The sequence below is a fragment of the Epinephelus moara genome, chromosome 5 (genome assembly GCF_006386435.1).
Source record: "Epinephelus moara isolate mb chromosome 5, YSFRI_EMoa_1.0, whole genome shotgun sequence".
In the NCBI taxonomy this organism is placed as follows: Eukaryota; Metazoa; Chordata; class Actinopteri; order Perciformes; family Serranidae; genus Epinephelus; species Epinephelus moara.
In genome coordinates, this window is record NC_065510.1 from 36,746,266 (window position 1) to 36,765,734 (window position 19,469).

At 42.2% G+C, this 19,469-nt stretch overlaps 1 protein-coding gene across 1 annotated transcript in view; it reads left to right on the top strand.

Annotated features, from left to right (window-relative positions):
- ptprdb (protein tyrosine phosphatase receptor type Db) overlaps positions 1–19,469 on the top strand; it is a 217,944-nt gene that overhangs the window by 41,788 nt on the left and 156,687 nt on the right. Inside the window, exon 3 of the mRNA XM_050044542.1 lies at positions 712–737. The gene's annotated coding sequence lies outside the window, so the exon portion shown is untranslated. The remainder of the gene's footprint in view (positions 1–711; positions 738–19,469) is intronic.

Below are 19,469 nucleotides of genomic sequence, written 5' to 3' on the forward strand. Positions count from 1 at the left end.
AGAAACACGCAGATGTAACATAACTAGTTTGCAGAAAAGTTCAATGCCAACATTTTTTTATGACGACTGGACTGGGGGTGTGCATGTGCCTCTTCTAAGCGAGACGGAGGCGTTTCTTTTTCTGCCATGTTCTTTAACTGTGGTCAATTGAAGGGGGGTTGTGGAGTGGGCAGGGCAACTCCTCTGTTCCATCTGCCTTGCTATGATTGGCTAGTAGTGTAAAGTAAGAGTTAAAAGTATTTGGCAAAACAACTAGGGCTACTCTTAGAAGTACATTTTATTTTAAAAAAAAAAATACTCAAGTACATGTAATGGAGTAGATGTAATACATTACTACCCACTTGGTCTTTGGAGGAATGCTTGGCAATTATATTTTAGGAATTTGAATCTGTGTAATCGCTGAACAGTTTGTGGAACAAAGAGATGCCTACAGCCTGTATAGTGATAAAGTGATACTTCTGTGAGCAAAGAGGGAAAGACATTGCAGATAAATGCACAACAGGCCTGCTTGTAAGATGAAATCCACTCTCACACTTTGAAATCTCTTTTGTTTTACCTCACACATTTCTCCTGTGAAGTGTCTTGGAAAGTTGTTGTTCTGCAGCTGTACCCTATGGTAATCTAATTTCAATCTTTTTTCCCCCTCTCTTTCCCTCTCGTTCCTCCCTCTCTCCTCTATCTCTCCCCCTTTTTTGCTCCTTCTCCTTGCAGTTTGACGTGTTGAAGTGCTTCTTAAGGTAAGAGAGTGTCTCATTTTGTGTTTTCCTTCTCTTGTACTTTCTTCCTCTGATTTTCAACCCATAAAACACAGCACGCCATCAGCACTTGGCACAGTGTGTGTATCACGAAACAATCTGCGTCCTCAAAATTTATTTGGCTCAGGATCCTGCTCGCTGAAACACAATATCATTGTGTTAAGATAACAAAGAGACACTCTGGGTAACACTCCCACTGCACTCCCCGGGTAAAGCCATGATCAGAAATGCACAGCCAGTAGGACGCTAATATAGAGATTATACAGCATGTGTGATACATTTACAGCCTTCCATTAGCTAATAAATGCTTTTAATCAATAGAATATATCATAAGCGCTGTGTAGTCATTCTGTGCAGTACACACAAAGAGTAATAATATACAGTAAATCCTCTTCCAAGCTGTCTTGCAACTGAATCTGCCTGTCACAAGCTGTTAGTCATAACTGGGTCTGTCTGCAAAAAAACCCTGCCTTATAGTTTTTTAAAAGGCAAGGCCACTGTTATTGTTTATTTATGGATTTCAGGTTTCAGCCTTAGTATATCTCAAACTTATTACTTCCAGACTGGGTTGCTCTGTAATAATATCAGCAGACTCACAATACTTCTCAAAAGAAAATTAAATGTGCAACAGTGCCATACAACTGGGCCTGACCCTGTGGTTGGGCATACATGGTGTGTGTGTGTGTGTGTGTGTGTGTGTGTGTGTGTGTGTGTGTGTGTGTGTGTGTGTGTGTGTGTGTGTGTGTGTAATGTCACTGTATGGTTTCATTTTAGGGCTCAGTGGTTGAGTCTATCTAAGATGCTGTGAAAAACATTTCAGAGTCCCTAATTTGTAATTTTTTCTCTATGGATCCTCAAAATACAGTAGCGCTGCAATTCAAGATCGTGTATAGTTTCTTCATATGATTGTAGTTGACAAATATAAAATATAAAAATATATTGTAGTTAGTTGATAAAATAATAATTTTGAAAAAAATCAAAAATAATTTTTGATAAAATAAAATAAAGTTGATATAAAGTTTTTAAATGCTCTACACAGCCATGATATATGGAGCCCCAAATCTGACATAGTAGAAGGCAAGTCAAAAATATATTTGCATATAAGGGATGGGGGAAAAGCCGATACAGCATAGTATCACGATATTTTGCATGGCAATATTGTATCAATACAGGGACGCCAAGTATCTATCTTTTAAACATTATTAATGTTTGCAAATACTTACATTAATACAACTTCTGGCACAAGACTAATAAAATCAATTGCCTTTTCGGTCCACTAGATGGTGCTGATGTGTTTCTCCTGCTGAGATCAGCAGAGTTCTCAGTCGACTGCATTTGGCGGGAACTTCACCAAAACAAAGATGGAGGCACTGGAGAAAGAAATCAGAAATGCGCCGTTAGCATTTAAATCAAACGTCTGGACTTATTCTGGATTTTTTTCCACAGAAGGAAAGGAGGATTTGGGTATGACACATGTTCTTTGCAAGCAGTGTCATATGAGAATAAAATACTCTGGGAATTCTACAAACATGAGGGCTCACCTCACACTCCACCATCCAGAGATAGCATTAGCCACTGATGGCCTAGCAATCGCTAAACCTGCTCCGCAAATCTATCATCCAACTCTGAGAGAGCTAAGAAAATAATCAAGTCCATCGCCTACTTCATGAGCAAATATCTGTGTCCGTACAGCGTTGTTGAACACAAAGGCTTTTGTTACATGCTAAAAACACTGGAACCTAGGTATGTGACTTTGTCACAACATTTTTGTGCTGATGATGAACAGACTGAAAATTTTATCTTATGAGGTAAAACTGATGACCTCACTTAGTCTTGGATGACTCCCAGACCCAACGACACTAAGACTAAATGGCCTAGAAGCAACTATGGACTGCACTGATTATCACTGGGATGGTTAATTTCCTGAAAAAAACATAAAATGTTGCTACAACAATATAAAAAAACAAAACAAATTGTCTCAAAGAGGTTGTTAAACATTTCACCCTGTATTTGAATATGAAGTACTGCCACGCTGTGATACTGTAATCATTGTTGAATCTTATCCAAGTCACCCACACCTACCTTAGAACTGAGGACTAGTAGAGAGGGATGCCAATCCTCCAAACAAGTTAAGACATAAAAAGCACCAAAACTGTAGCTACAAGGTTTGTACCAAACACATGCCATGTCAGCGTGCCCCTTAGTGTTTGTTTGCTTTGGTGCCCAAGGTTGTGCGTCAGATTTTTTAAATTTCTCTCATATCTGTGTGCTTGTCAGCAAGTGTATGCTTGTGTGTGTGAGGGCATGTGTCTACATCTTAGTGTCTGTCTCCCTCCTTGTGTGTGTCTGGTTCCCAGTGTGTGGAGTGGGCTCTGTTGGGACTGTGTGTAGAGCCTCATTAGTAGCTAAGGTTTGGCTGGCCCACTGCTACTGGAGACTCAGGGGCACAAAGTCATATGTTACTCTACTGCTGGCCCATCTGCCACATTGGCTCTCACTTGAGACTCTTAGTTTTGTTTCCTTTTCTGTGTACATGCATCCTTGTAAGCACAGAGTGACTGCAGGTCCTTGAAATATCTTAAATTAAACTTTATAAATATTAGGCCTCAAAAGTCATTAAATACTATGAAACATGAATTTGTGAGGTCTTAATTGCCACAGATATTTGATTTTGTTTTACTTACATCTTTTAATTCTATTTTGTCAAAATGAGTCAAGCTCCTCTGTTGAAAGGTCACATTTCTGATGTTACAAATCTAAAAACTTACCAATGGAAATAATACTGTCTTTTTATGCCTCCACGCCAGTGGCAGCTGTGGCCGAAGGCTTTATGTTCTCAAGTTGTCCATACTTACATACGCACATGCATACAACCATGTGTCCCATTTTTGTGAATGCAATATCTCAAGAATGCCTTGAGCAGATGTCTTCAAATTTTGGCACAAACATCCACTTGGATTCAACGATGAACTGATTAGAATATGGTGGTCAAAGGTCAAGGTCAATGTGACCTCATGTCTGTCTCATTCTCTTCAACTCGTAATCTCAGGAATGCCTTGAGAGTATTTCTTTGAATTTGGCACGTGTCCACTTGGACTCAAGGATAAACTGACTAGATTTTGGTGGTTAAAGGTTAAAGGTCAAGGTCACTGTGACCTAGTCTTTCTCATTCTCATGACCACAATATCTCAAGAACACCTTGAGGGAAATTTATCAAATTTGGCAAGAACGTCATCTTGGAGTCAACAATAAATTTGGTCATCAAAGGTAAATGTGACCTCGCAAAACAAGAGTCTACAAACCAGTGGATGATGTCATGGTAGCTATGTCCATTATTTTATCCAGTCTTTGCTCTGCACAGAACCACACATTCTACTTATCTTCATACTTACCTGTAATTCTTGAATAGGAAAAAGATTTATTTTTTCAAAAGTCAATCTTAGATTTGGTTACAATTTATCTTGAAAGGGTCTTAAAAAGCATTAAATTTAAGTGTCGGATACCTGCAGACACTCTGTTAGCAGTGGTGGAGGGTTACTAAGTACATTTACTCAAGTATTGCACACAGTTATGAGGTAATTGTTGTACAACCTTGGCCACCAAAGCAAACAGATAGAGATATTGTTATTTAAAGTACATTAACTTCTGCCAGGAGCTGTGCTACAGCCACTGGTGCAACTCTCCCACGCACCCCGGGGAGGCATGCTTCACAGTGTAAAAACCTGCTATAGATTAAACTTGCAAGTATATAAAGCAGGTCGTTAGCCCCATCTTGACCAACTTGTTTAAAAAATGGCTGGCTAGATACATTGATATATATAGACGTGGATAGGCAGAATGACCCCTGCATGAACTGGTCGAGTGCACAGTGTCACTCTATGTGTACAACCAGCTCTAAACAACTTAAGTTGTGTAATGTGTTGTGTTTGTGATAAAACTGGTTTAAAGCCTTAGCTTTAATAGCTCCGCTCAGCATGAGAAAGGTTAATTATCACATCCTGTTACAGACAGACAGGACACCTCCTCCTGTCAAGCGCACACACACACTTACACTCTGAAGCACACAAACAAGCAGACCATCAAACAAACTGTGTGTGTGTGTGTGTGTGTATGTGTGTGTGTACCTGTCATATAAAGATGTAATCTAGCATCTGTTTGTCCTCGTTTGCCTCATCACTCGATTGAGGCCTTCACTTCTCCTCTCCCACCACCTCCACTCACAACATGACGGACTGTTGCCACAAAAATTCATTCATGAAGCCGTTCATCAGGAAGAAACGGACGAAGTCCCCTTGGATCACGTTTCTTCACTTTGATACAATGTGTGAATTGGGAAGGTTTATCACATTGAAAAATGGGGCGCAATTCAAAAATGAAATGACAGATGAGTGGACAGAGGTGTTCAGTGGGTGTGAAGCAGTGAACCGCAGAAAATGATTGCTGTTGTGTTCTCTGGAAGATGCCAAACAATTTAGAGTGGAAAATGAAGAGATACTGACATCTCAAAAGGAACCACGGAGAGGAATTGGGGTTTCTTTTCTTCTAAAAATGAACAACTCTACTTCAGATCATGAACCCTTTTACAATACCTCTACACTCTCTTTCATGTCAGCTTCTCGACTCCTCTATCCACTTTATCTTTCTCCTCAAACATTCCCATCTCCTTCTTCTACTCCCACTGTCCTCTGCGACTCTTTTTCCTCTTACTCGCCTATTTCTGCCACCTCCCTCCCTCTCTCTCTCCATCCTCATTTCATTGCCAGTCTAGACAGCTTCAGAAGCAGGTGCAGAGGCTGGGAGAGGTGGAGAAAATATAGGGTGAGAAGGAGGGAGGGAGGGAGCAAGGGAGGAAAGGAGCCAAGGGGATAAGGAAGACCAAGCGAGAACAGAGAGAGATTAATAGATCAAGCGGAGAGGCGTATGATGAAAGTTTAGAAGAGTATGGAAAGGAAAGGAAATGAAAGGAGAGGGATGGGTCAGGTTGAGGTAGGATTGGAACAGAGAGGAAGGAGGCGGGGGGAGATATGGGGAAAGAAGAGATCGGAGTAAATCAGGTAGGTGCTATGCGGAGGGGAGAGGTGCGGAAGAGGCTATTTTAATGCAGGGTAGAAATCAGGTGCTCGAGGTGGGAAGAGAAGGAAGTGGCAAAGAAAGGAGGAAGGGGAGGCGACGGGAGGTGTGGAGCAGAGGAGCGAATGAGGTAATGAGCAAGGAAGGAGGGAGGGGAAGTAAAGAGGCTGAGGGGGAGGAGAAGGAGGGAAAAAGTCCCAAGAAAAGGTGGGGGCTAAGTGAGAAAGGGGGAGCAGAAGTATGGATAGATGGATGGATGGAACCTGTATAGGAGAGAGGACAGGAACAGTGTTGTTGTGCTTTTACGGGAGGACATCGGCTGCAAGGAAGTGAGGTGGGTAATAAGGCCATAGCTCATTCCTGTGGAGCAGCCTCTATCCTATTAGTGACTACCTCTCACTGGATGACTTATATGCACCTCGTTTTTCACCAGCAGGATGACGGCAGACGCTTGGGAAGAAACAAACACACGTGCGCACCCACACACACACACACACATTCAGCCACAGGAGCGATGACAGGAGAAATCTGCTGCTGCTTCCTGATGTGAAGAGAGAATGGCATCAGAGCAGAAAAACCAACAGCTTACAACAGAGTGTCAGATCCTAGAATAAATTTTATGTTATGAGATTCTGAGTGAAGACAGGCTTTGGCCAATTCACACGAAAAATAATGAATTGCTCATCATTGTACATATTATTCAGTGTAAAAGTAATCGCATTACTTTACTCAGAAGTAATTACACTTATAATTACTCAGCCAACCCCTGTCAAAAGTGCCTTAGACCAATTTTAAAGCGTAAACAGCCAAACATTACATCTTATGCCATTAGCTAGCTTAATCGTAGCCTTGAACTCAAAACAAAACCAGGCAATTCTTAATCTGGGTGTTCGCAACAAAACGAAGAACGAATGATATGTAAACAAGACAACCGTGAAAATTCTCCTCTTTCGGTGGAAGCTAACAGCCTCCCTCACCTCCAGTGTCTGTGGCAAGCTAACACATATTGAACCAGCCTGTCAAAACGCAGAGAGAGCAAACTGATTTCACCCCTCTATTAAACTCATGCTAAGACACCAAAAAAGTAACTGTATTGTAGGGCTGAGCGATATGGAGAAAATCAAATTGAACCATATTTTTGACCAAATATCTCAATATTGTTATTGACGATATTGTAGGATGCTTTCACAAAATATTTACACAATCAGATTTTTGAGAAATAATCATCAGTGATGTGGATATAATGACGAACTGTACGTTCACACCAGAAGCTTCCAAAGAGGCACAGTCTGTCGCGGACGCCCAAGAAGCACGACTGTCAAAAATATTTGTGGCAGCGTTGGTCGCTTTAGTGAATCATTGAACATTCGATCATGCTTGTCAATTTAAAGGAGCCGCAAAGGGGACTACTGGCTTGAAAGCAGCGTAGTTGCTGCTTGCTGTTGTCCAGTCAAAAAGCTCATAGTTGGCCTACAGAAAGTTATATTTGGTCAATGAAAACAGAAAACATATGTCATCCCATTCAAACCAAGCAAGGAAGACTTGCATGCTACGTTGCAACATTAGCCTGCAATTCTCTCCTCTGTTACTAACATTGCACAGTTTAAAACTCACCAGACCAACCAACTACCTCTGCGACACCTCATTCTTTTTATTTTCTCTGTATCCGAACAGCAACTCATTATAAAGGACTGAGTGGGCGTGAACGCAAGTAATAAACTTCTCAATACCAGTTGTCGGAACATGTGTGCTGTAGGAACCAAAGTTACACAGCTTGTTCTCCGGGACCCGCTTCATCGAAGCACATCAGCATTTCGAGTGGTTGCCGCTGAACCTTGTCAGAGCTCATTACCATTAAGTTAAACGAGTTTTAACTCCCCTCCAGACCACTCCGGTGGCTTTGCTCTCCCATGACGCGTGGCTGATGACCAGGTCCCCCAAATCGCCCAAGTCGCTGGGCTCTCAATGAAAATGATTGACTTCCGCCGTTTTGGAAGCTCTGGTCGCTTTTGGTGTGACTGTACAGTAAGAGACTGTTTATACCGGGTTAGATGCATAAGGCTCTCATGACTAAAACTGTGTATATGCACAAAGACAGAAATATGCATACACATTCTGTTGGGTTGCGTTGGGTGCATATGCACTGGCCTCATTTCCACCCCTTTATTTTGCCATAAGAGATGTAAACAATCATTTGCACATTGGCACTTGTGCCCCTCAACCACTGATTAGATCTGTCAATGAGAAATACAGTAAAGAAAATGCAATTTCACCTACCTACATATGGCTGTTGATATTTGTAGCATCTGTATGATAGAGTGTATAATGATGGAGACACGTCTGCACTTAACCCCCACTGTACAAAAATGAAGCCAAGATATCCGGGACATGGCTGCTGCCATCTTGCACTAGTGACATCACTTTGACCTCGAGTCTGCACAGTGGCAATCTCAGCAGTTTCTGGCACTACTGGCACACACAGATGTCAATCATGATGTCAGATTCCCTTTTTTATAGCATCAAATGTATAATGATATTAAAACCAAATGAAAAATGAACACTAAAACATACAGCAGTGTGATAAAAGCTACCTAAAATGACAGAAACCATCTTTGGGAAAGATTTATTTGAGGTACACTTTGAGTTTTTAGTTTGGCTCATATCCCATCCACCAACATGGAGGTGACAGAGTTTATGACCTAAACTGCAGCCAGCCACCAGGGGGCAATTGAGATGTTTTGGCTACACTTTTTGGGAGCTGTCATGTCGTCCATCTTTTTTATCTAGTCTGTGGTCTGTACCACCAAAAGTTATTCAGTCAAAGTGTTCATGTGGAAAGTGACTTTACAAAATGCTTCACAGGATAAAATTAAACAATCACTAAGAGGGAGATAAATGTAAATAAGAATGACGATGACATTCATCACACATAATTAATTTAAAATTCACTTTGTGCCTTTGATTGACATTGCACAGAGCACTGTGTAAGCTGCAAAAACAATAACACAATCAGGGAAACTGACAAACAACCTAAAAACAATGTTATCTGCCTCTCAACTTCTACTTAATCTCCTTATCATATTATCTGCAACTATCTCAGCTAAAATCATGTGTACGCCAGGTCTGAGGAATGCATGAGGTGTGCACATTCTCACCACACACTCTTCCTTTATATGTTCCTTTATATAAGCATCACTTTAAGTGTGGGAAAAGGCATACACATGATTTTTGTGCATACACATTAACTCTGTTCACACCTGGCATTGGAATATTTGCACTTGTCACTTTCCTTGATTGGATCTCACTTCCCCGCTCTATATGTAAATATGTTTGAAAAGACTCAATATGTCGTTGTTTTTAACTGGTAGGAGGTTTTTCAGACTATACCCACACTTACAGCCTTTACTATCTAAAATGGATAAAACCTTATTTCATTATAGACCTACACTGCATTGATTTACTCTGCTCTTCTTTGCCCCCTCCATTCCCCACCTCACTCTTTGTATATCAAGCCAGCATGTTCTGATCCCAAGTTGTACCGTATCGCCGTTTTGTCAGTGGCCTTTCACGTCTTAGGGTTAGGCAATAAAAGCATGTGGTTAGCTTTAGAAATAAAGATTATGTCTTGGCTCTGCATTCATACAGGAAGCAAACAGTGGACTCCTGGTTGAAAGTCCACGGTTTGTTGAACCCATCCACCACCCCTCCCGCCCAGGCTATAGGGACTCTCCAGCTCCTTACTTTGTCTTGTTACCAGCAGCGTTCACCCTGACACTGCCACAGCAGTGTATCATACCACAACAGGTGCCGTCCAGCTCATTATTAACTGATACTGCCGGTCCCCATATCATACTGCCATGACAGGTGCCGTCAGGCTGACCAACGGTGTATCATAACACCGCAAAGGGTTCGGTCCAGCCATGTTACAAACTAACCCCGCCTGGCAGCGTATCATTCAGCTGTGACAAATGGCTTTTGGCATCAGGTGTCGGACGCCAAAGTCATTTACAAAGCAGCAGTATTTGATGACTTCAGAATGAGAACATGCTGGACAAGCACACCCCAACCTGCGGTACCTCTGCCTCCCTGTTGTTAGGAGGCAACTGCTGTGTGAGTGTGAGTTTAACATTAGGGACAGTTGGTGAGTTTACACCCACACACACATAATGATAGGGTGAACTGTTAGCATTACACAGCTAACGTAACCTAACGGTCATTAATGACAGAGTTAAGCCATTTGGGTGTCTGTGTGAGTTTGTTGGGAGTGTTTAACAGCTGCTGCTGTGTTAGCTCGTGCTTACTGGGCAGACGTTAAACTAACTATTCTCTGGGAGGAGAGGCTGCAGCAACGGTTCAGATACAGTTTCCTTATCTGGCAGTTAGTCAGATAGACAAGGATGTCAGCCGAGTAGGCAGTATGGCAAAGGACAAATCAGTGTACACATTGCTAAAAGAATGTGGGCATATGCGGGCCAGACCACCTTTGAATGTGGTTGGAGCGATCAGATCTCAAGATGCATTGAGGACACATTGGGTGCAGTCACACCTGTACTTAGAGCTGTCCACTTGTGATCACCCAGGATGCATGTTAATGCCAAGTGTAAACAGGGCCTAAGTGGGTGAAGGCGAGGAATAGAAGAGCTAGAACAGGCTAGAACAGGCTAGAACGAGTTTGCACGTTCTACCTGTGTAAGCGTGGGTTTTCTCCAGATACTCCAGCTTCCTCCCACAGTCCAAAGACATGCAGGTTAACTGGAGACTCTAAATCGGCCGTAGGTGTGAATGTGAGTGTGACTGGTTGTCTGTCTCTATGTGTCAGTCCTGCGATAGTCTGGTGACCTGTCCAGGATGTACCCTGCTTCTCGCCCAATGTCAGCTGGGAAAGGCTCCAACCCCCCCTGACCCCCAACAGGATAAGCGGTTACGGAAAATAAATGAATGAATCCCTTACAGTACTCATTACAAAAAAGTAATCACATTACTATAACGTGTCAAGGTAGGCTACTGTGTTACTGAAAGTATAATGGAAGAAAGGCAAGCAAAACGAGCATGTGAACCAGATGTCATGAATTGATGAATGGCCTTTACTCACTCTGCCAGTCCAGGATCAGATTTATATTCAGAAGCACCTCTGGAAAAACTGTTCCAAGCATGGAAACATCTTCTGTTCAGCTAACAACCTTGTACACTTATAGTGGGTGTCTGAGTGCTGTATAATCAGTCGCTCCAGGGAATTTTGTAATTGCAAGATATTTAACAAAATCCCCTGCTATCTTGCAAGGGTATGCAATTTGGACCAGTCCCCACACTTTTACTTCATAAAGCCTCCCAAATCCCTTTTAATTTTTCTAAAAACAGCGCCATTGTGTCAGAACAATCATATCAAAGAAGTCTGGTGAGCATTTAAAAACAATTTGCATTTAAACCGAAATGGGGGAAAAAAAGAGAAGCCCTAATTGTCTTACAGTCTCACAGAAAAGCATCCAGGAAATCATTTTAGTCAAAAACTCAGAGAGGATTGGTACTTTACAAAAAAAACCAAAACCTAATTGTCTTGATACCACACACATAAATACACACACACACACACACACACACACATACACAGTTAAAACCTCTTTTCAATCCTGTCTTGTCCTTTAAAGTGAAAGTTCATTTGTGTTATTGTAATTTACCATCTCCATGGTGACATTTTCTCCCGAGAACGAAGACTGACCCCATCAGGCTCCTCACCCGCTGGAGTCCAAGCAAACCCAAGGACTAATGGTTTGGAGAAAGGGGATATAAGAATCTATTCCAATAATTTTAGCCATTTTAATTAAATTTATGCATATTCCTTTCCCTGTGAAGAATTTGGGGCAGCTGTATCAGCGAGAGGGGGAAGAAAAAGAGAGAGAAAGAGAAAATGGGTCACTTTGGCAGAGGGACTGTGAGGCTTCATTAGGAAACCCGTCGCAGTCATTCTGCGGCCATTCTAATTCTGCTCCAGCATTCCCATTCTGCGCTCGTGGGATTCCAATATCAGCCTAACATTTGTGACCTCGTCAAAACCAAGAAATAAGCAGGTGTCAGGTCATGCTGGTCTCACCCACCGCCACCCCTACGACAGCCAGCCACCTTTCTTTATTTATTCTGCCTAAATTAACACTTCATCTCAGAGAGAAAAATGTCAGGTGTTTCTTATCCAGAACTTTGCAGGTTCTTAGTGAGAAAAGCTGCATGCATTGTCTTTGTCAGTGAAAGAATTAGCATGTTAGCACTGAGACAATTTGATGTTAACTGTGCAAGGGAATTAGATGTACTGTGTAATTTTGCCTTTCAAAGATGATGGCTGAGCAGATGGAATGGGGCAAAGCTCTGTCAGAGTTTCTCCACTTTAGAAGCTCTTCCTCCCTCTTATAACTCATTTGCCCTTTCTCATTTGCTATAATTCTCCTCATCTGCCCCTCTCCTCTTCACCCCATAACACCCGTTCATTTTTCTTGCTTCCCCACTGTGTTGTAAAGACTTTCTTTTCACTTCTTCTGCTCTCTCAGTCATTCGTTCTCTCGGCCCCCGAGCACAGTAGCGTCTAATATGTCTTTAAAAGTAGGACAGCACTGAGTAATTTGTTGCACCTACCAAATGATAATTCAGAATTGTCACCATATATCCATGACTGCAGGGCCACCCCCAGCACACAAAAGCATCTGCTGCTCAAGAGAACAGTCACCATGATTTTCTTGCTATTGTAGTGTTAAACAGAATTTTAAAAATATAGGATTATTTCACAAAGACGTGACACCGTTTCACAGCGGGGCTGCTTGTGCCCTTTGTGTAAGCTGCGTCATTACGCTGCCATTACACGGAATTTGCTGTGTTGTAGATTGCTTACAGCCACCCTCCGCTGCAGCTTTTCTTCCTTCCAGTAAGCGTGACGAGAATAGCTTCCTTAAAATTTCAACCCTTTTCTCTGTGCTGTTGTGGAGTAGTAGTAGCAGTGTGAGTGAGTGGTTTGGCCTCTCTCTCAAGAGGCAGAATGGAACAGATCATTACATCCGTACAATTAATGTGATTCACAGAAAGACCTTGAAACTTCAGGGACATCCAACAATTTAACACATGAAGGTCAGTTTACCAGCCTTGAGTACTACTCAGCCTGAAACACTGCTGTGTAATATCTTGTATGGGGTTGAAACTTCTTAGAAAATCACTATAGTGATGTCACCATGGTTATGGTGTCTTAGAGGGTAACTCCTTTACTTTTCATCCTGGTGCTTTTTTTCCTGGGGTTTTTTTGTTTCTAAGTGACTAATCGGAATAACAAATTTTAAACTGGTCCAGAGTTGGAGAAGTAAAACTGGCTGCTCTCTGCGGACAATTGAGCATCATCAATTGGCTCTGATTGTTATTCTAAGTGTCTGACAACAATATAAAAAGAATACCTACAGACCAGTGACGATTGCTCTAAGACTGCAAGGGAAGCTCAGCTTCCCCTAAAATGTCAAAAAATAAGTGGTCAAATATGTGCTGTTGTGTTTACATTTCATTGACTACATATGCGCTAGAACGCGTTCAACTTTTGTTCAGAATCAGCTACTTATCACAGGTCACTGACGCGACTTTCTTCTCATTCATTCCCGTAGCGTCACAGTGCATTAAACAGTGGAAGCTCAGCGTCCAAAGACTTCAATGGGGAAGCATAGAGTGGGTTGTTCCACTGCAGCGAAACTAGACAGTCATTGGATAAATGCTTGGTTTTGTCCCGCCCATCGGACGCTCAGCGTCTCTGGGGGTCTATGGGGCAGTGGGCTGGCCTCGGCTGGCCTGGACGCTGGGCTTCTGCATGATGATTGGATGATCTGTCTGAGGCTGAATCCCTTTTTGATTGACAGTGAAATGAGCGAATCAGCGATCTTGAAATATAAAACACCACCAGAGCAGTTTTCAAGTTTCATTCCGTTGTTCCGAGTTGATTTGGAGACTTTTCCAATCCTCTTAGTGACTTTTTCTTTGTTAAAAACGACTAGGGACAAATCTAGCATCTTTTTCTAGTGTTATTGGAGACTGTACTTGTGTTTGGAGACTCTGACTTCTGTCGCTCTGCAGTTACCGTCCCCAACGAGCAGCGGGTGCTGCTGTCAGCCCCTCCACCGTCCCAAAGCACTCACAGGCGGTCACACTAGCCACGCGCAGCAGCCCCAGCAAGCGAGTGAGCTAGCAAGCTGCACACAATGGCAGACAATTTGAATATTATCGACCGGATTTTGGCGAAGCCATTTGATTCCTTACGAGGAGAAACTTTAGAGTTACAGCAGGGCAGATCAACACCTCAGATTGATTTGGTGCAAAGGGTGGGGAAAAGTAACAGGTATTTTCACCCATCTGAAAATCTTTGAGGTGTGTTTTGCTGTGGTTCTATGGCATGAGTGTGGTTGAAAAACAGCTTCAATTAAATGCTCCTTTTATAAGTTACTGCCTCGCCACAATATGACAAATTTTATGATGTAAACTTAAAGTGAGCTTCCCCTGTTTGAAAGACCAGCAGCCGCCACTGCTACAGACATACACCGTATTTCAAAGAATAAGATCCTTTTTGTTTAACCTGCAACAGCACCGAAATTGCTTTCCCCAAACACACCAGACTCCATTTAAATCAACAGTAATTTGTCATCATAAAGCATAGTTCATTTAAAGTCGACAGAAGCAAAACAAAATAACTAAAATGATCTTTTCTTTCCACTTCTCCAACAATCACAAACTCTGGTTTGGTTGAAATAAACCCTTAAAGGTATGCTGGCTCTAGTCACACATGAATTACTGTTTATTTAAATGGATTCTGGTGGGTTTGACAATGGCGATTCTTGGTCAGCTTTTGGTTAAGCAAAAGGTCTACCTCTGCAGGCATCTTTTCCATGATATGGTTTGACACTAATCTGAACCTGTCAGTGGCAAAAACAAGCACTTTAATTGGACATAAAATGATGGTGCTCAATTCCCCGCAGGGGCAGCCTGTTTCACCGCTGTTGGCTGCAGCACTCTCTCTCAAAACTGGACCAATTTCAAAAATTGTTGTTCCCATTAGTCACTTAATAACAAAAACATGTGAAAATAGGGTCCAGGTTGAAGTCCCTTTCACATGGGAGTAGTATTACAAGAGGACATCATGTGATAGAAATGAACCCCTCATGTCTGTATTCATGAGGGATAAGCAAAGTCTGTATTTTAGTCGAATTTACTGACATTATACCTCGAATATGATGTCAAGGCTCTGCGTAACATCTGCTTCCTAAACAACACAAGCAATGGCTGCTGAAAGAAACAAAAATGTTACTCATTGCACACTGTCTTGGGTGACATCCATCTCATCATCTTTCGAGATTTCGATTTTCCGATGGATTTTAACATGCTCTTTGAGGGAATGGGTTTTCACGCTGTGTAGCGAGATGAGCCTCCTGCATTTGCACCCAAAATGCTGTCAAAACGTTTATTTACAAAGTCCAATGCAGCCTTCATGATCCTCGACCACTAAAGAGGAAAAAAGGTGCAAGGAAAAAAGGAAATCCTGGGGGAAAAACGACCACAAATCACAGAGATGCAGATTCACACATGACCTCTGTGTTTGGCGAAATATGGTAGTTAATCTGTGGTGGAATTTTTATTTGACGTATTACGGACATGGCAAATTAACATATTAGGATGACAGACAACCTTATACTTGTACTTATCACAAATTACTTATAAGGTAATATTAGTCTTGTGTGAATAGGGCTAACGGATGGTAGACAACTTTTTTAGGATGTAGGCATCTATCAGCCATGGAGGAGCTAACAAGAAGATGCCATCTAGTTGCATTATTAGGGTTGTTGGATAGGGATTGACCCATACTACAGACTGAAAGTCAAGATGTCTCCCACTGCTGCATTGATTTGGACCAGTCTCTTTTCAATCTGTGTCTCCCTGGTCTTGCAATTTGCAATAACAAACCACTGGCCAACCTGCATTATTTTATTTTTTGGCCACACAGTGAACATTTTAGCAAACAACTGCCTATTTACACATCCAGCAGGCACAGAGCAACATTAGCATTTGTTTCTAGCTAATCTAAGTCTGATATTTACTCTCCATTAAGCTGTTTTGGTCTCTGCTCTAATGCACCGCTATGTTCACAAGCTACTTGCTAACCTTACCTCTCTACCATTTTGTGCAGGGCACGTAGTGTACAGTGGGTTTATCTAAAAAATCTGAAAACAGCTGCAAGCTGCTGCGGGCCACAAGGTTGATGAAGTCAAAGGAGTGTGTGTTTTTTGGTGAGACTGAACCATAACAGTAAAATTGCAGGCTTTGAAACCATAGCAATGAGCAGAGAGACAATAAAATGCTCGGCAGAGCTGAGGGGAACTGCAGTTTGGTGATAATTCTCTGTGGGTTTGTTACTACAAGCAACGCCTTTCACATTACACAAAGTCACTTTTTTTTTTCCATTCCTGATAGAAAAATATATTGTGCTGCTTTGAATTCTGTTTTGTGAAATGTGCTGTATCATTTAATTCACAGTTTAGAAGCCGTGTGTGCCAACAAGGAGCTTATAACTACAACCTCTTAACCCTGGCCTGACCCTAATTTGACCTATGGTTATATCAACATCAAGTCATGTGTTTTTGTTATAGTGAATAGTTCACTCATTTTCCTCATTCCGATGCGTGTTATAGATAAATGTCAGCTTAAGATTGCCAATAGAGGCATAAGATTTAAGAACCAACTCTTTGGTTTAACTCCTGAGCAATTCCATTGCATTTGATATGTTAAATCACGACATAAAGGCCCGCTGGAGCATTGTAATCTGACTCCACTTAAAACGCCAGATGAAGCAGTACTTGTCCTACTTTAGGTTTTAAGAGGAGCTAATTTTTTATGTAGTTTAGGATTAAAGTGTGGCTTGATTTTCTATCCTGTGTGCGTCTCCTCTCCATCTCTTATCTTGCTGTCTCATGTACAGGTTGCTGGATGAGAGCACAGAGACCATAACTGTTATTTAATAATACTTATTCTGCTGTAGGCCCTTATTCAGTCTTTTTATTGGTTTTATTCACCTGGTCCGTTTGTCTTGGAGAGGTGGAGGCTGGGAGAAGTTTCAGCTGGTTACAATCTGCAATACCCATCGCTAGATGCCACCAAAGCCCCCTAAATCTTACACACTGTTCCTTTAAGAATCTCAAGAGCAGCAGGTCACTTTTGAAAGCTTGGTTGAATTATGCAGCCATGTGCGCATCCTCTCAAAATGCTTCATCATCCTCGCGGGGGCAGATTAGATGCCTATCCCTCTGTGTAAACTCTTAAACGTCAGACACACACATGCAGATGTTGTAAACAAGTTCAAGTTGTTTACGCAAAATTGTGTCATCTCGCTCTGAGGGTCCCTGCTGCCGACTTGACCTGCAATAACCCCCTTAACATTCTGGGCGAACTTTGATCAGCGCTGCATACACACCTCGAAAGAGTAAACATGTTTACAGAGTTAAATTTGATCTTCTCTAGAAAAATTACACCAGTGATGAGCATATGATCTTAAAACACACATAACTGCCACCGTAAAAAGAGACAGTGACGCTTGGGGAGGGTTGTGTGTAGAGATGAAGTTTGTAGGTAATCATGTCAGTGTTATGCATGGCCCTGCTGTGACACTACATTTAAAGTAGGGCTTAAGAGATGGCCTTCTGATGCCCACTCTGCCGCCCTGCTTACCCACTTGCCTTGATGTTGAGTCCAGCTGACAGAAACCTAAGAAGAGTGTTTCACACATGCTGAGTGAAGCCAAACCAAAGTAAACTGAGTTCTACCGAGCTGCCCTGGTTAGGGTTAGACATCAAAAAATTATCTGGGCCATTGCTGTGCAGATGAGTGCAGAAATAGTTTGGTTCACGGAGTGAAAGGGGTATGTGGAAGCACTTTAGTGACCTAAATAATATGCTGCTTTGCCCTGAATCGTCTCAGCCACCAGCAGAAACCTTTAAGGTGATGTCCAGACGGAGCAACTGGAGTTAAATTTCCCTTCAAATTACTATCAACATTTCGACTCTCACTGAAAAGTCACTCCAGCCATCAACATGAAAAGGATTCAAAGGCTGCTCTGGAGGGCTCCCATGGGAGTCCTCACACAATTTCAAAGCAACTAAAAGGGTTTGCAGACAGACTTTCACCATGGGTGCCACTTTACCACACAAAAAAATCAGGGGGAAGACTACAGTAATGCCGTGTCCACCGAAAATAGGATAAACATAACTTCTCCGGGCTTATTGTGTAAGACCTGTAAACTGAAATTGCTTGCGCCAACATGAGCTTTCCAAATGATCTAGTTTCCAAACTCTTCCTCTGCCGCACAAGCAGCCTTTAATTACTTCTGCTGGGCCAGCACAGGTGAAGCACATTCTCACTAACAAGGTGGTTTCCAACCAGGGAGCACTGAAACCCAACAGGAAAACAACATGATGGAGAGGAAAACTGGCGCCCGCAGTAGAGGGTAACCGATGCTTATAATAATCCCCCACCCAACTGATTTCACCAGCCATTGTCATATCGTTACAGAGGAAACATGGTGCAAGCGGAGAGGAATCCAGGGAGGACTGTGACATCGCCTGAAAATAAAGTGTGGACTAGTTTCCACACATAGTGCACGTACATTTGCCACATTGTGCCTATATGCATGCAAAGACAGCCCTTAAATCTCTCCAGTCAGATTCTTCAAACGGCTTCTCATTACACTGTGAGAGATCATGTCAGGTGTGAGCCATTATGATCTGAAAACAACGGGTGTGTTAAGAGGTCGAGGAATGCAACAGTAATGACACATGTCCTAGTTTTCATTTGTAATTAAATAACTCGTGATCTTTACATCATCAGAATCTGCAGTTAATGTATTCTGCCATCATTGTCTCTGCCCTTATTTTAGTAAGTCGGTCAGCAGCACAAACACAGGAGTGGTGTAACAGCACAGACTAGTGGTGACTCTTTGTTATGGCACCTTGCTCCAGTTGCCAGTGACAGAATCACTCAAACCATCTTAATACTGTCAACGGCACACATGCTGGGATCCCATTCTTGTTATTTTTGCTGTAAAATTTGTCACAGCTTGCTGCAAGATGTGTTATATTTAAATGATATCTTACAGCAAGAATCACAGTATGTTTAAACTGCTCAGAGTGGATATTTCTATCCTACAGTGGCTGATTCACAATACTGCTGCAAAAGGTTTGTTTGTCCAAGGCCTCAAAGTTCAACAGAGGACGGATCTCATAACAAAAATAACCATGAAACTGCCCGTGATCCTCTGAGACCCAGCCTGATTTCACTCCACCAGCGAAGTGATTTCTATTTTGCTCCGACTCGGTGCGCTCTGCTGCACCGCCATAGATGGCAGAAGAATTCTGGATAACAGCGCAGGGGTCGTCGCAGTCACAAACGCGGAAGAGTAACATCTGGACATGTGTGTGTGTGTGTATACGTTCTCTCTTTGCTTACGTTTTAAACACTTCTGTGCCAGTATTTACACATGTGTCCTAATGCAACCCCCTTTGATCTGTCAGAGTGTGTACTTATCATACTGAGGTGCTGTATGCTTTCCCCAGTGTGGCTTTTCATCCCCTCACAGCCTGTATGGCGTGTAAG